Source organism: Tetrao urogallus (genome assembly GCF_951394365.1).
Source record: "Tetrao urogallus genome assembly, chromosome: 15".
Classification (NCBI taxonomy): domain Eukaryota; kingdom Metazoa; phylum Chordata; class Aves; order Galliformes; family Phasianidae; genus Tetrao; species Tetrao urogallus.
In genome coordinates, this window is record NC_136828.1 from 9,843,359 (window position 1) to 9,862,069 (window position 18,711).

Sequence of the window (18,711 nt, forward strand, 5' to 3'; positions counted from 1 at the left end):
AGATACACTTTTGAGAAATTCTGTTAAGAGTGATCAATTTTCTCTCCAAATTTCTTCAGAGCGTCACATTTTGGAAACAACTTGCTCTTCCCACCTCAACAATAAGGGGTAGAGTAACTACGGCAAAGTTGCACTATAAAACAAAATTGAGGCTCAATAATGTCTGAGCTGCTGAACAACACGAGAGCAAGAAAATCACCGTGCTGATGCAAACGCAGGATTTGAAAAGGGAACCAAAGTCCACGAAACTGGAATTGCCTAGAATTTTTAATTACAGGAAATACAACATCAGCTTCCAGAGTTTATGGGAAATTACATTAGAGCTGACAGTCGCAGTCTGCTCCCATTGCTGCAGTAATCTTGTGCTGAGAGAACAAGCGAATTTCCTGCTAGTAGGCAAGCAATTTCCGAGGCCCCAGACAAATGCAGAGAGCACCAGGGTCAGGGCAGAGATCTTGAACTGTGCTCTGTGTTTGCTCGAGGCCCAGGGAGGAGCACAGAAGGATGCACTCAGCTCAAGGTGACCTTTGGTGCTAAGCGGATTACAGGGAATGTTTTTTCCAAATGCATTTCCTTTGTGCATCTAACAGCAGTCGCCAGACTCTCAATTTCTGCTCTGCGTGTCTTTCACACGGCACAGAAGAATTTTTAATTATATGAAAATGGAAATGTAAAACCAAAATGACCAGCAAGAAAACCCAAGGACAAGCTGTGGAGCTGGAAACCTGCTTCAGTTATTTTTTTAATGCCATTGTTTCAAGTAAACAGCGGCCTATTAAGCTTTAGAATATGTTACTGGAGCAAAATGGCAGTTTTTGCTGCAGCATACACAGGTTGCTTGAACACTAAGCACTGGTTCTGTATTTGACACATTAACAGAGATCGCATTCTTAAGATGTCCTCTAACAACATTTCTCCACACACCCAAAAGAAGGAACTGGCTTGCTTACAAACAACATGGGAAAGCAGCAAAGCACGGGCTTCCTTCCCAACACTGTTACCATTCTTCAAATTGTTATCATGCCATTTAAAATGAAAGCAGAATTAGGCATCAGCTCAGACAGCAGGCAGCCCTATAACGACTTCTTCAGCATAAAGCCATATCCTCCCTAGAAAACATCTCAGTTCAGCTACGGCAGAACAACTCCAGTGTGCTGCCCAATTACAGTGATGGAAAGCAAGGGCCCATCCTCTGCTGGGGCATTCCCAGAGCCTCAGCACGGTCCTGCAGGAACCATGCGCTCACAGCTGCGTGTCAGAAGTCACTGCCCAACTCTGCTGGCTCGCCTGCCCTCCTGAAAGCTCCCTTGTGTGGCTCTGAAGTGCACTATGCAACTAAGTGCCTCAGCTCCATCTGCCTCCACAGGAGAAAGAAAAGCACGTTTCATTACATCTTCCAGTTTCACAGATATTGAACACATCTCTTCAATACCACACATGATATCTGGAAAGGTAAATTTTACACTACACAGACACATTAGTCCTAAATAATCATCTCTGGTCAATGGAATAAGTAGGAAGGATGCTCCAAAAGTAACACCTCCTATTTTATTATGTTGAGCCACATCAGAGGCAGTGGAGCTATGACCACTGTGACCACAACAGTAGAAGTTGAACCTTCCCACCAATATTCCATTAAACTACATTGAAAAATACCATTCTGCAGCTGAGAATTCACTCTATCAAATTGTGCTGCTGTACCCTTTGTATCTATTGTAGTTTCCATGGAAGCCTCACTTTTGGAGTGACCTATGTAGAACCAAATGATTCCAATCACAACACAGCTGTGCAAATCCACTGGCTGCAGCTCCACAAAGGAAAAGTATCTGCAGTTTGCTATAAGGCAAGGGCAGTAATGGGAACACAAGTCATGGCTCACGGAGTTCCTTGTTTATGAACTTCATTTTATTCTATTAAAAATGCAGAAGGTGATGGGAGTGGAAATAGGACATCTGTTTTTTTCTGCTGTTTTTTCTCCCCCTCCACGTTCTGGTTGTAACATTCAAGACTATTTAGCAGGAGCAGTGAGCCTCACTGAGAACTCTGATGCTTTCGCTATCTGCTTCTGCATGACAAAAAGGAAGCGTTTGACCCTATTACAGATCCTGGAACAGCCAACAGCCCATCTTACTGGCAAAGAGATGAGAAAGAGCCAAACAACCCCACTGCACAGAAGTGAGAAACCACTTCTAATGCGCAATCACATTCTTGCACAGAAAGCTTGGACTGTTTCAGAGACCTCAGTGAATCCACATCCCACAACAAACCACCAGGAAGCACAATGCACTTGCAACTTCAGCACAAATCTGTGTTTGCATGCTTAACACCAGCGTTGCAAAGACAGCAGAAAGCAAGAGCAGTTGGTTGTAGCCACTGTCCCCTGCCAACAACAGGAAAAGCACCATCAGCTTCAGAACGTTTCTTTAGAAGGTCAGAGGGAGAAGAGGGCTCTTGGCTTGCTCAGCCCAGGTGAGCCTTCCAAACCCTGCCTCCCTGGGCCCTCTCTGATAGAAACACACATTTCTGTAGACAACTAAGTGAAGCTTCCTTGTGCTATCGAGGGTAACCCGGAGGGCAATACTCAATTTCCTTTTCCCTATGCTGATAATTTCATTACACAAATAATCCCAATGAATTCTCATGGTGCTTTTTTAGACACAATGTTCAGACAGAGGGAATTCCTGACTGAACTTCTCAATAGCTCTCTCGGAGATCAAACTCACTAAATGAAGGAGACCATATTTAATTTGCTGAGACTAATGCAGAACTGAGGCCAAGCCACAAAGTCCTTAAGAAACTCAGTTCAAAGCAGCAGCCACACGAACCCACCTATATGCAGACTTTCAGCAGAATCCACTCAGATCTCAGGAATGCAAAACTCAAACCAGGGTTCGTCTCCACTGATAAATGCCCTTCCCTTTGAGCCTGGAGGTAAATACGTACACAGCCCAGTTGGGTATGGACTGGAGATGGATGGAAAGCCTTTCACATCACATGGGCAAGAAAAATGGTGAAAAATTACAGTAAATACAAGCAGGTTGTCAGAAATTTGCATTAAAAAATTGCTGTGGACTACAGTGAACATCTAATCTAATTTATGCATCAAGTTATATTTTTTCCAAGTCACTAACTGAATCATCTTGCAATTTTCAGGCAGTCACTGCAGACATCTTCATTTACATCAGAAGATTTCCCTTCACGCACAGAAAGATAACCACAAGCTTTCAGCCTTGGACTCACGCTGCAGTTAAGCAAAGAGCTTTTGCTGTCTAGCACCAAACACTCCAAGAGCTGTGGCAGTGCCCAGGACCAGGCCCATAGCAGCTGTGGGCAGCACACAGCTTGATTTCTGAGATCTGAACATACACAGACCCCGAGATCTGCTCTCTTTGCTATCAGGGTGAAGTGACAGAGGCAGGAGCTGAATTTCAGGGTACATCTGAGACTCCGGAAGTTGGGGAATGCTTCTCACCAGGCTGCAAAGAAGCGGGCTGGAAGGGAAGCGCTGCCAGATGCTGAGTAAGGGAGAGTTCCCCCAGACAGAAACTCACCCCACACCTGCACAGAGCACAGAATCTGCCCACAGACACATCCCCAGCCGTAACCAACAGCCAGCAACTATTTATGGAAAAGGAAAGATTCAAATCACCTGGCATTGTAAATTCTCATCTTGCTTTACTGATGGTACTTGTCATGTGTACAGACACAACTACTGTGCTTTTAGAAAGCCTTATTTGCCACACATGGGAACCAGAACTCGTTGATAAATGAACAAAGTACAAACGTTTATGTGCAATCCAGCCACATAATAACCCAGAAATAAAAATGACAGCAAAAACAGGTTGGATATTTAGGAAAAAATTCTTCTCTGAAAGAGCGGTCAGACACCAGCACTGCTGCCAGGGAGTGGAGGGGTCACAGCCCTGGAGGTGCTCCAGACTGGGGAGATGTGGCACTTGGGGACGTGGTCAGTGGGCATGGGGGGACGGCTTGGACACGGGGATCTGAGAGGTCTTTTGCAACCTGAATGATTCGGTGATTCTGTGATTTTTTTCTGATTCTTCTTACACTGGATCCCACACTGCTAAAGAAATTCTCCAACTCAGTTCACAAAACATTTCCCTGTTTATAAATAATTCTTACGGAACAACTGGATGACCAAAAAAATATCACCAGACTGCCCACAGTGCAATATCCACTGTAATACAAACATTGATCCCAAAACCAAACAGGAAGAGGGACAACTGTATGCTGCAATGCCTCGAAGAAGAGTGGGAAGAGAAGCAAGGAAGCTTGGTACTGTGCAGACGAGCCAACAAGCAGCACACTTATTAGCTCTCTCTTGCTGTTACACAGCAGAGAAAACAGCAATTCATGTGAATAAGGCAGTAAAATGAAGACACTGAAATTACCATCAATGTCCTTCCTTTGCTTACTTAGGAAATGGATTATAAACACAGATTGGCAAATGGTTTGAAGAACAGGCTGATCTCCAGAAGAAAGGTTTGATTTCCATTTTATACAGTTTAAACGCTTGTCCTCCCCTCAGTTTAATTTCTGAGAAAAGGAAACGGATCAAAATTAAAAGTTTTGGAAGCCTTCCACTCCCTTTTACAAATGAGAGAACAAGCTCAGCTTTCACAGACAGCAGGTGGCCGAATGATTTCTTTAAATCGAGAGCTAATACTGATAGATACCCTCCTTCAAACCATGCATATTCATGAAGCCCCGGGTTAGTTTCTGCACTGACTGCACAGCAGTGCCAAGTCCAGCCCTCCACCCAGCCACAAAGCAGATTTACAGACACGAATGTACCTTCAGTTGCTTCTACTCCTTTACCACCTTTTCTTACTACAAGCCTACCTAGTATAGGAAGGCAGAGCTGAACGGAGAGCTCAGCTCGCACCTCAGCCTACAAGCAGGAGGCACAGGGCAGAAAGCCAGGGACGAGAGCACAGCAGCACCACCTGCACTGCCAGCACCAGTTCTGCAGCAGCTCACATCTGGCTTTGCTGAAGTACAGCCATGCAGCCCCAGTGATGCTCGCAAGTTTGCCTCTGCGAGAGCCGTGCAAATCACCGCAGCAATCCAAACCTGACCAACGCTGGAGGTCTAATTTTAGGATTACAAGCTTTGACAACATCTCTTTAGAATAACACATTCCTCCTTCTACGGTTAGGTCAAGTGTCATCGACAGTCGTGGCTTCATTTTATGCAGCAGACCACAGTTTATTTTCCACAGCAAGTAATACAGCAAGTACCGGGTGTGTAATGAGTAACAGAATATTGCAGAATTACAAACAGCATAAGGTCAAGCCATTACGCACTGAATCAGAAATGCTAAATGCAAATTAATCCAACGAGGCAGTGAAAATACCTACCCAACCTCTCAAAAGGAGTTTGTTCTCTGGGGATTACCTACTTGAATGAAAGGACTTCATCTTTGATTCTCACAATTAGAGAAGAAAAAAGTAATCACCCAATGCATGCCTTAGAAAAGGGCAATAATTTGAAATAAATTCAGTTCACCAGCAATGCTCAGCAGTGTTTTCAAATGAATTAAAGACAGTGGGAGACATTTCTCTCTTTTCATTTTGGAAGGGAGAAGGAAGACATCTGATGTTCTTGCCAGAGGACGAGCCTTAGATTATAACTGATTACAGAAGCCCAGCCTTGGTAGTCGGGCTGCTTACAAGGTGATGGGCACCAGCCACAGGGAAGCCATCACTCCTCCACCCAGCAGCTCAGGGCCTGACAAATCAGCTCAGCCACCAGGGCAGTGCAAGTAGTGCAAAGGAAAAGCCTGCAGGACTACAAAACGTGAGCTACATCCTCAGCTCTTATACTGAGCTTACACAATTTTGGAATACAACCAACCACCATATTCCTATATATATTTGAGCTCACCCACCAGATGTCATGTGGGGAAGGTACCTTCTCCTTACAACTGCACAAAGATCTCATTAGCTCAATTTGGTTTGCACTTCATTACTACAAAGCAGACGTCACCATGAGCAGTTTCTCCTCCCCACCCACACACCACAGCCATGCAACCACATTAATAAACTCAATAGGACAAAGGCAAACACTCATCATGACACAGATTAGGAACGAACACTGGTTTAACTCTCCATGTTACCACAGCTAGAAGCTGAGAGACTAATTAATACTTTTACATTACAGCATGAATTCCTAATGAACTGTCTGAGGAACAGTCAGATCTGCAAAGCCATCACTGTTCAGACAACCAAGACCAGCTACGTTCTTCTCATGTAACACTGCTAAGGTAATGGCTACCTGCACAAATGGGAGCCTGTAAAGAGCCCAGTGCTTGATTTAGTATCTTAGCCACATTCTTCAATGCCCATTCACAGGCTGTGACTTCAGGTGCCACCTGACACAGCCACCATACTTGCACGCTCCTCTTGAAACATCAACACGTGGATTTAATTCACCTGTAACTGGCAATAGTGAACATGAGGTTACTTCATCCCTAAAACATTAAGCTACATGCAGATGTGTGCTCATGACTAATTAAGTTGCAATAAGAGGGAAACTTATAACCTAAAATTCTCTGTGCATGGATTTTTTTTTTTTTTTTGGCCAAAATCAGAAGATCCAGGGGAGCTGGGTTTTCTGACAGATTTGGTCAGAATTAATCCCAAGGTCACTCTGAAGTACTTTGAAATACAAATAAGGGAAGTAACATTCATTTCAACAGCACTCCCCAGCTACAATTCATGAGGCAAAAGCTAAAGCTGCATGTGGAAGCCCAAACAGCTGCAAGGACAGCAGCTGAGCCCTGAGACTTGCCTTCAGCAGGTAAGAACTGCAAGCAGGGGATTTTCTGGGAGATCTCCTTTTTATCACCCAGAAGAGTAAAACTTATTCACTTTGTTTCAAGCTGAAGACAGCCACTAAAAAGGAACAACAACAGCAAAAAAAAAAAAAAAAAAAAAAAAAAGGGGGTAGCACCATGAAATCTTGGACGTGTCCTTCCTACAGACTGATTTCAGCTATCTGTCCTGTAACACGTCCATCTTTCCCTCTTATTCCTCCTTATCTTTTCATACCATGCACCTTCTGTTCCCAAATATTTTTCATGCACCCAGCTGCTGCTCCTCTGTCTGCAGCCTGACTTAAGCTGGGTTACATTTAGCAGGAGCCAGCACTCACAAACACCGCTAATTAGTCATTTTGGTCTGCTTCTGCGTTGCTTCAGATCCTGATTCTGACCTACATAAAGGTCATCTTTGATGGAAGTGAAGCACTGGAAGACAAACAGAAATCAGCCCACCTGTTAAAAGGACTCCTTGATTTTTCTTCATTATGCCGTTTGTAACTTTCTGCTTGCTTCATTCAGGCACTGATAAGGATCCTCCTATTCCCAAATGTAAATATTTATTCTTATCTTTATTCTTATTTTGTTGATGACTGTGGAATTAGGAAAAAAAAAAAAAATCTACCTGGAAAAATGCCAGAGAATCCCACATTCTCCTCAGCAGACACGCAGCAATTTTCAGCTGTCATCATGATTGCTCCACGCTTCTGAATCCATCCTACAGCATCAATACTCTACCTACTCTCTACCTATTCTGGACACTTAGATGGAAAGTGAGTGGGAGTTTGCTCGCTCTGCACACAGAGGATGACAAAGACTCGTTACTAAAAAGCATCTGCACCTGTTTCATTATTAAAGGGCATTTATTGCAGTCAGCTCTTGCACAGCACACGTCACAGCCCCCCGTTTTGATACTCTGCCTGTTCTGTTCATGTCCTTAGGAGTCCATAGACCCTGTAAGGAGCCCCAGAGGCAACACAAAGCATCAGGATCTGAGGTAACACACAGCACTTACAATACAGAAGTCAAACCTCTGGTACTTCAGATGCATTTGATTATAGCTTAAGATGTGATTTTCATTTTGTTGCTGTTGTTGTGTTGGTGAATGTACTTCAAACCATGTAATACTACTTTCTGTACATCCCATGGCTGCCTGCACTGCCCTGTGGATTATTTTTTTAACCACCTTTAGTGCATATTATTAAAAGCAGTCTCTCTCTTCAGATTTATAAACAGAACAAGAAAGTGACTTAAAAACTCACCCACTCCATTTTCTAATTTTTTTTCGAGAGCGTTCCATCTAGTTTGAATGCACAGCAGACATTCTAGTCCATTAACATCCATCAGCTAACAGAAGGGTAATGAATTCATCAATACTGCTAAAACGCGTGGGTACAGGATCATGCTGAATCATTTAGTAACTACATTTGCAGCAAGAAAAGCTCAAACAACCCACCCTGTGCTGTCAGCAACCATCTTCCTGAAGGAGGAAAAATGAATGTACTGAGATCACCCTCAATCCTGTTATCCCTCTTGACAAGGCTGGCTGTGTCCCTACACACAGCACTGCTGTGCCAATGAAATCTGTCTGCTCCCACTCGTCCCTGGACATCAGCTGCCTCCACCAGACCACCTGGACACTTGCAAGAAGCCTTCATTGCTCATTTTCCAGTAAAGGACATATGGGCCTGGCTTTTCCCTGCTTGCTAGCAGTGGAGTCATGTAAGTCTTTAGAATAGAGTTGTCAGGTTATAAAGGAAAACAAAACTAAACACAATCATGGTTTGATGGTATGGTTCCATCAACACCAGGCTAGCACTGCAATTGTTAAATGTGCTACAGATCCAAATCCAGCTTTTCCTTGCTAGCTATTTTCAAAGCCAGGGAGGGACCACCTCCTTCCAGCAACAAGTAGTCCCAACAGTGCTGAGTTCTAAGTACACAAAAAGCAAACAGCTCCCCAAACTGCCAACAAACATGGAAGCAGGACTACCAAAATTCCCGTACCTGTGATGCTTTACCTTTAGTCCTGCCATGGGTCAGAGGAACCACATTACTGAGTACAGCAGCAGTAAGTTATTGTTCTCATAACACTGAAAGGAAATAGTATCTACTCTTTAAAACAAAAAGTCAGACTTAATAATATTAAGAAACAAAATGATCTTCAAAGCGTACATTAGAAACTACCTTGCTTGCTTTGCCTTGTCAGGTCCGCCAGGCCTGGTATTCTCTGTCTCACAGCAGGTTTACAAAAGATAGTTGGTATACTGCACTTTTGTTTACACTTTCAGCTTTTTATGGTATCTACTCTTAATTAAGGCCCAGAATAAGCAGTGTTTTGTTAAGGTAGCCTTCACAAACCGAGTACAATGAACTCCACACTCAGTAGTCAGCCTCCTTAATGCAGATAATGCCTTAGAATACATACACTTACACATGTGTCTACACATCCTTAACTCCCACAGCTTAGTTCAATTAATACCATTAAATCTTTAATGCTCAGCTTCAAAGGCTTTCCAAAATTTTTAATAGCTCTCATAGGTTAGCATGAATGTTTTAAGTCTTTTTACTATATTTTAAATAAACTCATCTTTTCTTTCCACTTTGATGTCTGCCTTTCTGACAACACTCTGCTCTCTGAAGCTCCTGGCACCTTGTTTTCTGCAAAAAGGTGACATTACAAACTCCAAAAGATATGTTAATAGCTGAGCTGCAATCAGGGACTTTTCCTCTCACCTGCCCTCCAGGTTGGGAGTTGGCCATGGAACTGCTTTAATCAAAACAATGTGGCAACCCGTAAGGAGAAAGGATGCAACACGAAGGGAGGGGACTCTATTTGCATCTATTTAGCATGTAAGCAGCAGGCGGTGCTTAATTCTCCTTTACTCTGCTTTCCCATGAAAGGAGAAAATAGAAAAGATACTGTATTCTAATAGCAGCATAGGCAAAGTGCAAGGTGGGACTCACAGAGCACAGGCTCCACAGCATTTAAAACCACAGAACCCCCCGAACTGGAAGGGACCCAGCGGGATCACATCCTGCACTGCACCCCTGCTGGGGGCTCAGCACCCCTGTGGGGCCTTGGACACCACCCACCTTCATCTGCTCTGCTTCTGTGCTCTGAGGTTGGAAGGGAAGCAAGTTTTGATGATGTATTTAAGCTTTTTTATAAAGCACAAACTAGAAGGAAAACAAACAGATTTTCCTCCTCCTTTGAAGTGTATTTTTCTTTTTTTCTGAATTAGAAAATAAAAATCCCTTTTTAAAATAAAACCAAAGATCAGCATTTCCAGAGACAGGAAAAGCCACTGTGCATTATATACACTACCCAGAAAAAAAAAAAAAAAAAAAAAGATAAAAAAAAAAGCTGAAAACTCTGGCTTTGTCCCAAGGCATCCAGACACAGCTCTGTGCTGGCATGCACACAACAAAGACGCTGAATCCAGGATGTTCAAGCACGTTTCCTTCACTTACACCTGGTAAGCTAACAGTACCAAAGCCCTACATGTTACTTTTGGCATCGACTGCAAGCGACCAGTGCAGCCCCAGACCCCTCACGTCCAAAGCCATAAATCTCAAGACAGAAACCTCCTCAGGAAGCATATTAAAAATGGTGTAATGAAGGCAACCCACCAAACAATCGGTCCTTCTTTATATCTTCAGTGCTTCAGCAGCTGCAGCGTCAGCACAGAATTACCACCACACCAAGCACCTCTCAGCACCGCATGCTGCACATACGTACCATGTTCTGCCCTGCAAAGCACCCAGGTACTCTCTTGGAGGCATCACATATTCAGGTTATTGGGAAGTTAGATATAAGAGGATGCTCTTCGTTGGAAGACAGACACAGAAATGTCAGTCGTGCCGTTCAGCGTGCTTTAAGCAGCAGGCGAGGCAAAAGGAGATTATTCCCCACGTTGTCAAACACACAGAAAGCCAGACGTGTCTGGAGAGGCACTCTGACATGTCACTGTGCCTCCGTGCCTCACAGAAGGGGCAGTGATTTGTAAAGTTTAAATGCAACACTTAGGCAGTTCAGCTGACTAAAATAACACCCTCGCATCCTTTCATTATATACCTCAGTGTTTCTCTGAAATAAAAGTTTAAAAGTGAGTTTTAAAGTGATTTTGTTTGTCACAAAAACATTCATCCTCTGTTTTCCCTAAAATTCAAGAATTCTAAAACAAACAAACAAGACCTGTTACAAAGCTTTCTGTAGGCTGCCTCTGTATTAACTCTGTCCAAGAGAGCTATAAGCACACAAACAGGAATCTTGTAGGCACATCATCCAAGTACCAATCTTTAAAAAACACCCTCAGAAAGCAGTTCTGATGAAAAAGTGGGACGTGTAACTGCAGTCCAACACAACGTCCTCCTGTTCTGAGCAGCACGCAGAAATCGGTGCTTTCAGAATATAACAGGAGACACTGACAGACATTCTCAATGGCTGCACCTGCAACGTTAAATATTGATTTCCAATCGTTGTTTGCACGCTCCTAACGAGGGAAGCACTTGGTGCCACACTGTTTATCTGAGCACATTCCTCCAGAGGCATTATCTTTAGTTTCTGAGAAATGCTCTCCCAAACCAGTAACCGAAGTGTAACTTTTCTGACCTTTGTTCAACAACAGCAGCAACAATATAGCAACACTTCTCATCATCAATAAGCATTTCAAGCCTTGTAAAAAAAAAAAAAATCACTGCAAGAAACACAGCATTACAAGAAACAATCATAAAACCATGCAATAAGCCGGTATGCGCTCCGAGGCAAACATTTTATCAGATAACAGATGTGAGTCTGATGCTTTCAAATGGCTTTTGCACAAAGAGGTTTTATCAAATGACGAAATACCTGGGCAGGAGCGCTGCGAAGATTCACCACATCTCCCCTGGATCTGCACACTGCTGGAAATGCAGGATTCCTGTCTCTCCTTAAGCAGACATAACTCCTGATGCTGCAGCAACGTCACCAAATGGTAACGTGTTTCACTGATTAATTAGCTAACTGAATAATTAAAAGTGTTGAAGTTCTGTTTTTCAAATAATAATTTGGGCACTTCCCTCCACGTACAGCACATGACAGAGGACAGCGTGCCTGGCCATCAGTCAGCGGGCAGGCAGGCACACCACAAGCTCTATTTACAACAGAAGGATGAGGATTAATTAACAATCTTCAGTTTTTGCTGATTTTATAGGGTTAGGGAAGGGGCTGGATCAAACAGCTGCATCTTCCTGCTGGAAGTCACAAGCCTTATCCCTGCGCAGAGTTGGGTCTTAGCAGAAAGGTAACAGCACCAGCAACCGGGTCAACAGAACAGGCTGAGAAAATCCTGACTGCTTCAAAATAAAAATCAGGAGAACGGTCAAACCCAAACATTGCTCAAGTCAGCTCACCCAGCTAGCAACACACAACTAACCGCTCCAGTACGGGTTTCTTATCTGCAAGGAAAGATGTCTGAGGGAGTCTTTCATGCCTGCGTCTCAAGGGAGGAAGTTGCTTTTAAAAATACTTTGTTTTGCCTTTCCCCGAGGAATATCAGAACTGTATTCTGATTATTTTTGTGCGTTTTGTCCGTGAGGTCCTACAAACAAAGGTCTTATTTGTGAACTGTGCAACCCTTACACTAGTGAGCAATTACTCATGCAATCAGTGCCAATGAAGTCAGAAGAACTGACTGGGAAATAAGCTGTTTGCCAACCTAAGGGTTGCACAATCACAAAAAAATACAACAGAAACACAGAGGGGGAGAAATTGCATCTGACAAAAACTACAATCAAGAAATACCTGGCAACAGATTGTTATTTAAGTACAAGGAAGGGATTTAAATAGGAACAGTTGTAATAAGATTACACAATTCTCCATGAAAATTCTTAAAATGCCTTTGTTCTAGTAAAGCTAGGAAAGACCACTGCCCTGGTAAAGGTTCAGAAACTGCTAAATCAACGTTAACTCCAGAAATTAATGTAAGTTCAAACCAGGAAAAAAAACCATCATTATCAGCTCCATCACCCACCTCACGCCTTCAGCTTGCATGGGCACAGCGTACATCAGGAGATTTCCCCGTGGCACAGCTCAACCCAATGGAAAAAGCCAGCAAACTGAAGTACAGAGCTCACTCTACTTGGGTTTCTGCTTCTCAAGTAATGAAAACTACCAGTCTGATTTTGGAGACGTTACCTTATGATGTGACACCTTCAGAACTGCAAGAACATCCCTCCAAGCAAGGTTAACTCAACGTTTGGCAACTGGGTTTCTCAGGAGGGACAGATGTGGCGTTCAACTACAGCCCTCACAATTCACTGCCCATCTCTATGCTGTCGTTTCTAGAACAGCAGCCCCACAAATTGGGCACAAGTTCAGCTACTGCTACACTGAACAACTGACAAGGGTATTGTGATTCTATCCTGTGGACTGGACATAAAACACCCTCAGGTAAAGGTTCCCAGCCTGTTTTTAAACTAGCAAGCAGCTTTACAATTTAAACAAGCAAACAAAAAAACCCAGTATCAATTAATTTGTAAAAGTATTAAGTGATAACATTATAAGTATAAAAAAAAGTGAATGATTCACAGCTTAATATTTTACTCTAAGGGATAAGAGCAGAAATTTCCATTGGAAAAAACCATACCACAAAATATTGGGTCTAAAGGTGATCATATCTAAGCCATGGTGAATGTGCACATCACCCCAGGAGAGACAGGAACCAGGACATCTATTTAAATAAGCAATAAAATGGGTGTATGTGTGCGAAGTGCAAGGTAATCACGAGGGCAAGAAAGTACACCGAGACAGAAGTCTGGGAGACAAAAGATGGGTTTGTACCACTTCCACAGAAGCAGACTGCATCCCACTTGATCACCCTCCAGAACCATTTTACTTTCCATGCCTTGTAAACATGGTATTTATTATACTGGTACATGATTGAAGACTCAGCAAGTGGAGGCTGCATTAATAAAACAGCACTTGAGGAAAGACAGGAGCAGCCAGCAACATGGAAGGGAACTGCATGGATCACAAGGTCTCGCACCAGAATTCCCACTAATTACTTCAGACAGCCCAGGGAGCTGCATTCCTAACCGTGGAAGAACTATGAGATAAAATGAAAATAAACTGCATGCGCCAGGACAACAGAAGCACAGCGTCAGAGATTTTGGAGAACTGCAGCCACTTCCACTGCAAAGCCAGGATGAAGAGAGCCTGGGATGCAAACAGCCCCGGGAGCTGGGACCTGCTCACACCACAGCTCTGCACTGTGCTCCAGTTTCCCCACCTGAAAAGAGCAGCCGTTGCCAGGTCGGCATGCAGGGCAAGGCGTGAGCAAACCAAGCCTGACCTCCAGAACAAGCTGGGAAGGAACAGTTAGAGACATTGATGTTACCAGCCCTGGGTGACATGAAAACAGATATACACACTATTAACAATTAACGCGGTGCAGGGCACTGATGCTGGGATCTATTTTTAAGATTCGTTTTTGTAACCGTATGAAAGGATGAGCTAACAGTTATCTATAAAGGAGAAAGCATTTCACTAAACATAGTATCACTGAAAGGAAAGCATCCCAAATAATGTTTCCACATAGAAATGCATAAGGGCGAACTAAAAATCAAATTCTGATAAACATTCCCAGTTGCCAATGGCACTGGGAGTAGAAAACACAAAATACTTTTATATCCATTTTCTAATGCTATAACCACTCACATAAATTCCAATATTAGATACTTATATGCATTGAACTTCAGGTGGTAACTCTGAACACATACAGTACAGCCCGGAGGAACTCAGCCTCAGTAATTTTATTTACCTCCTACTTAGAAACTGCCCCAAACTTCTAATTGCTTCCAAACTAGTTTGCCTGATCACAGTTCAGACCACCACCACAAAGTCTACCAAAACCCAAAGCAATACTGCTACTGGTAAACACGCAACGGCAGCTTTTCTGTAACCTTCTGCCTCCTACATCACTTCCCCAGAGGCTCAGCTGCTGTGGCCATCCAATTCTAGATCCATCCTGAAACTTACAGCCTCCCAATTCACTTATTCTGTTATACAAGCATTCTATTTTTCCTTTTGTTTTTTGTTTCTTTTTTTCCTCATGGGAAAGGAAAGCAATCCCATACCAGCCACCAAAACTGATTAATTCTGAGATTTTTAAGGTCTGCTATTCAGCACATACCAGTATGTAACCAAACTGACAGATATCAATGCTAGCAGACCTGCAATTAGACCTAAAAGGTTTTATTCCAGAGGACAGCATACATGTTGTTCTCCTCCACGGTGTCTCATGCTTTCTTAATGAGCAGCTAGGCTACTGAAATGCACAAAAAACACTGCTCTTTGAAGCACTTAAGACAGCAGGATACTGGTACATTTCAATACTTTCCCTGCACAGATCAGAGCAAGACAAAGTAGAAAAAGAACATTACAGGCATTCATACAAACCAGACACCTTTCATTTCCTATTAGCAAGATCCCAAGAGACAATTTAGTACTCTGCAAATATGGCACTGGAAGACCTGAAAGTTGTTTCCTGAGCACCAGTCATTGCACAAAGGTTTCAGAGTATGTTCTATTCTTGACCACACAAAAGCAACACTAATTTCCCCATCCTACACAGGAGCAGCATCACGCACATCGCAGCTAATCAGTAAGATATTTCTCCTAAGATATTAGAATTTAATCACTCCTTGGGAGGAAGGAAAAAAAAAAAGAAAAAAAAAAAAGCCAATTCCTCTATCAAGATTATCAGCATTTTTCTGAAGTAACAAATTAGGCCTTTGGCATTTTGCAGCAGTGATCCAAGATTCGAGGCTTCTTAAAAGCTCCAAGTTTTGAAGCAATCAAATGGCTGACAGCTGGAACACAATTAGCATGATTAACCAGTTATTTAAATAACAACACAGTCAGTACAAGCACAATTCATCCACACACATTGCACTGCACAGCACTGCTTGCACTGGACATCAGATGTTTGTCAACTGGTCATTAAATATGACTCTAAGAATAATGGATGTGGAAAACACCATGGAATTACCACCAGGAAACTGACAGCCAGGGCTTGGGTCTCTGTTCTGCTAGGACAGGACCACCAGGTGACTCCCAGGTAGGACTTTTCTTTCCCACATGTCACCCAAGGCAATTTAGCTCCTGCTTAAGCAAAAAGTCCTCTTTTTTTTTTTTCTTTTTTCCTTTCTCCTAAAAAAAGAGTGGCTTTTCATACCCTATTTCTTCAAAGCAGGCACTATTTTTCATTGGTCAGAACTCACAAAGAGCTGCCGCCCATCACTGCAGCAGGATGATGTCACACAGCTGCTCTATGACATCAAGGAAGTTGCAATCAGCATCACTAAGTCAAACTTCCTGAGGAGTAACTCACAGTCAGCTCAGCCTTATCAGATCCCGTCTTCAGGAATGCAAACTCACGGTTAATTTGTACTCGGTAATTCTCGATAACACGGTTAAATATTTAATATATGGCAGATTATCTCTGAAACTCTATCCAGTCAGTCTGCCGCGACCCCTGAACTGCAAGAGAAAACGTATCAAAAGTTTTAATCCTTCACAAGGAAACACAATACAGGAGTTTGTTTGAAAATAATGTGCCTGGGAATCAGCCAAGATAAACGTATTTTGAAGTACTTCCTAAACAGACTCCATTTTGCCGGAGATACGGTTATTACGTGTTTGTATTTTAATCAAAAACCAAAATCTAAATCTAACATCCAGCATTTTAAACCTAAGCAACCCGGTTCTCTCTGACCTTGCCTCGCACAAAATACAGCATTACGCAAGAGCCCCATATTTCCATAAAACACACATTTCAGCGGGGAGAATAATACAACCCAACGCCGTGGCCTGATTTGCATTCTGAACTCCTGAAGTCCAGCCTGCAACATCCGCAGCTCGGCCATCGGGACAAGTGCTCCGTGCCTCCGGATGGGGTACTTCCTTTGTAAGGATAGAACAGTAGGGTCGTTAAGGTTAGAAAAGACCTCTTAGATTGTCGGGCGATTGCAGTCGGTGTCGATTTTAACGATCATTGAGCTTTCTGGATGAGCGATAAGGAGGGGGGAAGGCACTGCACGCCCCTCGGCCAAACGGCGCTGAGCTCACATAGCTGTTAGCGCTGCGCCTCACGGCTTTACAACAGGGGAGGCTCATTGTTGGCAGCCCGTAATGATCGCTGCCGAAATATCGTTCCGAGATACAACGATTAACGCAGGGCGCTAACTGCTCAAAGCACAGCATCCAACCTACTGCGGGGAGAGGATTAAAAATCAAAAAATCAAAAAATAAAGGAGAAAAAAAATAAAAAGGAGGAAGGAAAAAAAAAAAAAAAAGGGAGGGGGGGGGGAGGAGGGGGATGAAGATTATTAAAAAAAAAAAAAAAAAAAAAAAAAAGCCCCGTTGCTCACAGAGCCGCGCCGGGCCGGGCCGCTCCCGCAGCCGCCGCTCCCCCCGCCCAACGCCGCGCTCCTCCCGGCGGCACCGGCTGCGCTGCCGGAACCTCCTCCCGCCATGATGGCCGAACCGTTGCTACCCACCGCCCGGCGCGGACAACAAAAGGCAGCTCCGGCCCCGCTGGGCACACGGCGGCCTCCCCCGGCCCCGCTCCGCACCTCACGCCGCCGGGCCCCGTTCGGCCCCCCGGGGGCCCTTCCCGCGCCCAGCCCGCGCCGAGGGGCGAGGCCGAGGGGAAAGGAAGGGGCCCGGGAGGCCTTCCCCCCGCCTTTCCGCGCACACCCGCGGTCCCGGACTGACCTGAGGGGAACGGGAGGAGCGCAGGAGGGCTCCCGGCGCCCGGCCGCCGCCGCCTCTGGCTGGGTTTGACACCCACACGCACCATCCAACATGGCGGCGGCCAGGGGGAGGCGGCGGACGAGGAGGCGGAACCGGCGGCCGCGCGCGCCCCCGAGGCGCGGCACCGGGCCGGGCGCGGCGGGGAGAAAGCGGGGGCGGGAGATGGGAGAGCGAGCGGCGGCGGGCGGCGCCCCGCGTCCTGAGGAGCCCGCGCTCCGTTCCTCCTCGGGAGGTGGCCGGGCCGGCATCGCTTCCAACCGTCCGCATCCGCCGCTCTTCTCACGGAATCACAGAATGGCCCGGGTTGGAAGGGACCTCAAGGCTCACGAATCTCCAACCCCCTGCCATATGTAGCGCTGCCAACCTCCTCCTTTAAAGCCAGGCTGCCCAGGGCCCCATCCAACCTGGCCTTGAACACCTCCACAGCCTCCCTGGGCAGCTGTTCCAGCACCTCACCACTCTCTCTGTAAAGAATTTCTCCCTGACCTCCAACCTAAATCTTCCCTCAAAGCCATTTTCCCTTGCCCTGCTGTTACCAACCCTTTCAAAGAGTTGATTCCCCTCCTGTTTGTAGGCTCCCTTTAGGTACTGAAGGCTGCAGTGAGGTCACCGCACAGCCTTCTTTTCTCCAGGCTGATCAAGCCCAGCTCCCTCAGCCTGCCTTCATAGAGGAGGTGTTCCAGTCCCCTGATCATCTTCACTGCCCTCCTCTGGACCCTCTCCAACAGCTTTCTTGTACTGGGGGCTCCAGATCTGGACACAGTACTCCAGATGGGGTCTTACAAGAGCAGAGCAGAGGGGGACAATCACCTCCCTGTCCCTGCTGGCCACCCCTCTTTTGATGGAGCCCAGGATCCCATTAGTCTTCCGAGCCACAAGGGCACACTGCTGGCTCATGCTAAGTTTTTCGTCTATCAAGACCTCCTCCTCCTCGTGTCAAACTTAGCAATGTAACAATAAATATATACATATTTTTAAATGGCGTTTTTGTATTTAGGGATGCCTCAGAGTGATGATGTGGGGCTGCAGCGAGACCTCCGTGATCACTGCGCTGCCCTCAGCATCACCTCCA